The sequence below is a fragment of the Falco punctatus genome (assembly GCF_963210335.1).
Source record: "Falco punctatus genome assembly, chromosome: 3".
In the NCBI taxonomy this organism is placed as follows: Eukaryota; Metazoa; Chordata; class Aves; order Falconiformes; family Falconidae; genus Falco; species Falco punctatus.
In genome coordinates, this window is record NC_137582.1 from 94850722 (window position 1) to 94857401 (window position 6680).

At 36.9% G+C, this 6680-nt stretch overlaps 1 long non-coding RNA gene across 1 annotated transcript; it reads left to right on the forward strand.

Annotated features, from left to right (window-relative positions):
* Window positions 1-273: 273 nt before the first annotated feature.
* On the forward strand, window positions 274-4792 carry LOC308061174. The gene is made up of 2 exons (XR_013927111.1): window positions 274-398; window positions 634-4792. It is a non-coding gene; the product is annotated as an uncharacterized lncRNA (long non-coding RNA).
* The last annotated feature ends 1888 nt before the right edge of the window (window positions 4793-6680 follow it).

Here is a 6680-nt window from a genome sequence, read left to right on the forward strand (position 1 = left end):
ACTGGTCCCATATTTCCAGTAACAGTACTCAGGACTCATTGGCTGTGTTTGTATTTGCCAGTAAAATGGAAAAAGGCCCGTTCTCGTGTTCTGGAGGTGTAACTGCATTGATAAGGAAGGCAGTATAACTTTGGCTCAGAGTCTAGAGAAAATCTGAGTTGTGAGAATGTGCCTAAACTTGAGCTGCACAAGACAGGAAAAGTAAAATTGCAGGTAGGGGTAGGATAGCTGGACTGCGTTTAGTTCAAAGTTCTCAGGGATTCAAGAGGAAAACCAGAAAGAAAAATGGAGTTGGCAGATGGTAACTCAGCATCAAGGAACAGCCATTCCAAGGAGCAACAGGGACCAACCTTTCTTTACCTGGCTGATGCTTGCCTAACTGGAAAATACTCATTGAGGTATGTTATTAAGGATGGTGACAATTTAATGCTTAATTAAATTGTAGTGGCTCATCTGTCCTAGTTGTCTTTTGCGTGTGTTAGCCAATAAATAGAGTTTTACACTTCTGAGTTGCATGTAAAAGGTGCCCAAGCAAAGTGAATCAGAGAAGGGAGAGTTACAAAGGCAAATTAATAGTTTTGTGTCCTTAAAGCTAAACTTGTTCTCATCCCTCCCTTGCTCGCCTTCTCCCAGAACAGGCTGCCCTTATCCACACTGTGTACTGAGAACCCTGTCCTGTGCTGGCCCTCAGACCAAGTCTGGGCATCATCTGGGAGAGTGCTGCTTGTTGTAGCATGAAGCCATGGTGGGCAACACAGAGCAGCTAGATATTATATTATAGATGATTGTAGGTTAGTACTCAATCCTGTGCTTTGGCTGTGCTCTGTTTGCTACTGTAGATGTAGCTCTTCATTCTAAGCAAGACTTGCTCTTTTTTACCACAATCTTTTATGGAACTGTTTCAGTGACAACTTATTTTTTTTCTTGCTGCGTGCACACAAGATTTCACTTTGTGCAAAATCTTCACTTTTCTCCATCCATGTTCTTGCCTCCCAGTTCTCTATGGGCTGCTGCAGAGCCAAAATGGTATGCTCTGTTTGCTTTCAACTGCTGGTTTTGTTATTGTTTTAACACTAAGTTTTGATAGACTTGCTACGATTTTCCCTGAACAAAAAACCTCCAGAATATGAACCAGTAGTAGTAGACTCTGTGCCTGAATAATAAATGAAGCAAGGCAAATGAAGGAATAAGGAAAGATATTAAAGGAATTCAGAGTTATTTGGCCACATCAACTTGGGAGAAGGAGAAAGGATCCTTTTATGAAGAACTTTGGTGCTGTGAGTTCATACCAAAATCTAACAAAGTCCTAAAGCACAAAATAACAGAATAAATATTTTATCATGTCTTTCCCCAAGTTGTCATCATTAACCAGGTAGTTTTTTGGCTTGAGTGAAGTGTGCTGCACAGTGAAATTATTCTCTGTTTTTTATTGTAGCAGTTAGGGCTGATACAATTTTCATTGAAGCGGCAGCTGCAAGCCTCCTAGGAGAGGCAATATAATGTCCCAGGAAAGTATTCGTTTGGAAAACATGTTGTTTCAACTCCAAGACTTAATGTTGGCTTTTGTCAGGAATGTATTACAGTCATTGGGATTGGACAAAAAAAAAAAAAAAATTAGATTTGGGGGGAATTTCTCCATGGTGCAATTCAAAAAGAGGGATGAATGTGGGAGAAATGGTTCCCAGAGACAAGTAGATGGTCTTCAAACTAGGCAAATGGCTGGGCCTAGTCTGCTTATAACAAACTAACCTGAAGCATCAAATAGTGGTTTATGTCTATTGTTACTTCTGCATGCATTTCAATAGAAGAACATGAGTTGGCATCATCCCCAAATACTTCATTATCTGTTAGAGCTTTAGAATCAGAAAAAAAAAAAAAAAAAAAAAATGTGGATCCTGTGGAAGTCCTGTCATTTCCAAGTTAACTCCCATCAAATGAAGAAAAAATCAAAGTGTTCCGTTGCAGCTTTTTGGCTCTTTCTTTGTTGTTTCTTTGTCCACTCTTTTGTTAGATGTGTGTAGGTGTCCCTGTGGATAATTGTTAACGGTTGTGCTCTAAATCATCTCTCAAGCAACTTAAATGCTGTTGTAAGATATTGTGGTGATTCTTAAGATGAGTTTCTTTCTTTGGTGTTTTATCTAACAAATCAGTATTAATAGTTCCTGCAGAGTCTCTGGTTTCTGCATTGTTTATTTTGATGATCTTATTTCCTTGGATAAGGTCCAAAATAGCCTCTGACTGTATAAAACCAGACAATTATATGTTCAACTCTAAAATTTTATTATTAAATATTTTTTACTGATTTCCCTAGGAGCTGATCTTTCAGTTCAGCTTGGTATTTCCAACTGACTTCTCAGTACAAACTCATATATTAAATAATTTCTGTATTTACCTTGTGGTAAAAAGATAATATATGGTCTTGAATGAGCACTGGCACTGTTAGTTCGTTAGGTTCTCAGGTGCAGTATGTAGAAAGGAGATATTTTGGTTTGGGGCCTTTTTTCTTCTCCTTTTTTCCACCTTATTTTTCTTCTCCCCTTGTCTTCTTTTTTTTTCTTCTTTTCTTTTTTATTATTGAGCTTGCAGTAGGTGTGATTGGAGCATTGTTGGAAATTATAAGGTTAGTCTGTGTCGACAAGGGAATGACTTTTTTCAGTTATGCTATTAAATAATCTTTCAGTGTAACTTTAACTTTTGTTTTTTACTGTTTCTTTCTTTTGAAGGATGCATATTCATTATGAGAACACTGAGTGGGACATGTTTCTGAGACCTATACTAATACTTGCTTATCAGTAAGGAACCTAAACATGAAGTTCCACAGACCAGATATATGACCTTCACTAAAGAGTTTTCTGAAAATTACTTCATCTGTGGAATAATTTCTGAAAATATATTGTAAAAATGTTTAGATGTGTTTGTTGTAAAGTCAAATTAGACTTTTTTTTTTAAATTATTTTTAATTCTACAGATTATTTCAATTAAGAAAGTAAAATCAGAGTTTAGTCTCCTCCAGCTTTGGCCAGAAGAGGGAACCATCTCACTGTATCAGCCGCTTCTGTGCTGCACTTCAAAACTTTTTTGCTTTTGTTATTTTCCTGCATTGCAACTAGTTATGAATCTAAGACTGTCTAGCCGTCTCAGGACTCCTTCAGAATCATAAACACATTTATTTACCTTAGGGTTTATTAACACCTTGTAAATCACATTGAGCTTATTGTGTTCTGCTTTACTACCAGGAGAAAAAAACCCAAAGTCACTTAATATTGGCTTGTTAACTTGATTGCTTTGTATGTTAAGGGCTTACATCTACATTGTTTATGTACCGCTAAAATAGTATCGTTTTCAGTAGTAGTATCTTTGAGAAGTGCAGTGAATGGAGAAAAAAAAAAAAGTGAATAGGATAGGTTGAGTCATCCAGGGTGTGTATTAATGCAGTTTCTGTTACACAACTAGTCCATACATCCAGAGGATTTCCAGATTGCAGAGAAAGGGAAGTACTCTGGAATGACTGATAGAGTTAGGGGCTTTAAGCATGGGAATCTTGCTGCCAGAAACAATTGCTCTTCATTGCATGGAAACCTTCTTGTACATAATTGCGGATACTGGGTTTCATTGATTGGAAAGGTACAAGAATTGTATTTTTCCTCAGCACACGGACATTATTCTTAAAATATACTGGAATCACATTTATTTTGCATGGGTTTTGGCATAAGGAACCTCCATCCTGTTCCTGAAGTTGTTATGAGATTAGCAGACAGAACCCCACCAGGTGTTCTCAGGCTTCCATCAGCTGCCTGAGATCGTTGCAGCCCCTTCTGTGCAAGTGGATGGGTGGAGGGAGAACGAATTCATAAGTCAGGTTTTCCCGTGTTGGGGGAGGATGTGGGGTGCAGATAGGCAGAGGGATACAGTGTTGTTTCCTTATTATTTTTCCTAATACCCCAAGACTCTCTGCAAAGTGGTTCTGGCACCTGGGAAGTGGAACCTGCCATGGTGGAGTATTTTGCAAACTTTCTAGCTTTAATCTGCAGTTTAAGTAATGCTAGTGCCTAAATACCAAGGTAACTAGAAAAAAACCAAAACCCATCAGCTTTGAACTGGTCTTTACTTGTTGAGTTTCATTGTGTTCCTGAGATTATTCACTTGTCAGGATGCCACTTTGGTCTGGGATGAGTTGCAGAAGCCCTTGTATGTTGTGCCCTCAGGACAGCAAGGCTTTACATTTTAGGTGACACTGGAATGCATTAGTGTGCTATGTCAAGGTGTCTTTTGTTTGTGATTTTGTTTTCAGGCTTCTGTTAACTAGTCTGCCTCATCTTTAAAACTGCTGGTATGCATAATTTGAGTGATCTACCATTTTGTAGGGTTGATATGTCTGAACTGAAAACGGATAGCACAGGTTGTTGGCTGATAAAATTCTGCCATTGCATTAATTGCATCAAAGCATCCCAGATTCCATGAATAAGTAGTCTTTGGACTGAGTTTTTGTTATTCAAAGTCATATATTATTCATAGTACCAAAATCATGAAACTTATTTTAAATAAGACATTTAATTTTTCAGTTGTACTGACTGTATCTCCCATGTACGTTTACTGGGGTCATCTCAAGCTGTAATGCCTGGCATTCAGAGGAATAAAATTACTCTTAGGTTCTTAAACATGACTGTAGATGTATAGCTTTAAGCACCTAATTGTAAAAATGTTAAACATACTGATAGACATAACATTATGAAGTGACATCGAAACACTCTTAGGAGGTCTATCCACTTTAAGAAAATGGAGTCAAGGAAAAGGTTATGACGAGTTGAAAATACTGTACTGAGCATAAGCAGGAGAAAATTTAATTGTCCGAGATGTACATTTCCTAGGGCACGCGATTAATTGTAGTGGAAATATTCAATTGCTTGTAATTTTGCAGAAAATTCCCTCCTGGGCTCTGAAATTTTACATGCTGAGTCATAGCCTAACAGAGCATTTTCTTAGAAAGTTCAGCTAATTTTTTTTGTTCTACTTATGGGAATAAAAACAGGTTTGGGGGACAACTACAAATGGCTCAAGGTGACAATGAAAACTTTAGATTTACATGAGACTAGTAGAGATCAGAATTAGTTTTTTGAGTTTAGGTGTTTGCATGTGCAGGATATTTTCAGCATCTAAATTGAAATGTTTCTAATCTTTAATGCTATATTTAATTCACATTTTTACTCTTCTATAACATTTATAGTATTCTACAGTGGGTTTGGTTTATTTATTGAAAAGCATCCACAGTAGACTTGTGGACAAGTTGTGTACTTTTAATGGTGAACTAGTCTTTTATTAGTAGGGTATTATGAAAGTAGCATGATATGATGTAGAAGTCCCTCTGTTCTTGGTGTATTATATTGGAGTTTATTATTTGCTATCATATAATTCTTCTCCTCCTTGGAGAGTTTGCCCATATGGAATAATTTTTATTATCTACTTTGTAAGTTTTCACAGTAATTTTACTACAACTTAGTTAAAAATGACCTTGGATGAAGCTGGTGGATATTTTTGGTCCTCCTGTGGTTACCTAAGGCAAGTTTCATTGTGTATCCTGCATCAAATCTTGGTGGCAAATCTCTAGTTAATGAAAGAGAGAATTTTGCTTTAAATGCCTGTAATTGTAGTTGTTAAATACACATATGTTAATATATAGTTAATTTTGTATTTCTCTGTGCTGGTTGTAGGACTCTAGTTGCAACTCTGTGATCTGATGTTTTTGCAAATGTAGGTAATGGAGGGTATAGAGTCAAGGTTGTCAGTATGTATTGGAGAAGTTAAAAGTGACTGGATTTGCACAGAGGTTAAGGATGGAGAGAGTAGCTATGTTCACGGTGGGGGTTATTTTGCCTCTATTTTTCAAGGTTTTTTTTCCTTTTTTCCTCTCAAATGGAGTGCTGTAGAGTAAATTTTGACCCGATGCGACACCGTGATTCGTGAAGCCTCTGTAACCATCACTTCCCTTCACCATCTCTTTTGCATCTTTGCAGCATGTATAGCCATAAATACTGAGTACCATACTGGCTTACAATGATATTTGCTCATGTTCTGAAAATTCAGGAAATTCACACACTTCAGCTGTGACTAAATTTGTGGAAGTAAAATATTATATAGTTTGGACTTAATTTCTTTCTAAACTTTGCTAAAGCAGTTTTGCTGGTTAGAAAGAAGGCTCAATACCTAGATGTATATAAAACTGTCTACGCTCTGCTTCATCTGGGTTTAAATGGATATTGAAGGTGTCATTAGCACAAAACAAACTTCTTTCCTCATAGAATGTTTGTTGCACACTAACCACTGCTGAGAATGGAATAAATACAGAAGAAAAAAAGAGCAAGTGAACTAGAGTATTTATGGTTGTGTGACTTGTTTTTCTGTTTAAAATAAGGAACGGTGATTAATAATGGAATCGGAAACTAACATGCATAAGTAGCTATGCAACATGAAAATATGTGATTTACATACTCAAACAGCATTTGCTTCTCTTTCTATGCTGTTAATTAATGATAGAGTGGCTAGCAGAATTTTTTTTTTAATAAGCCAGTAATTCAGGAGAACACGTTTGAAAGGCCCCACTATTTTGTGTGCTCTGCTTTTTGCATGCTTGCATTGAAAGGTCTTCAGTGTAATTTTTCACAGGAGGTGAATGATCTCAGCTC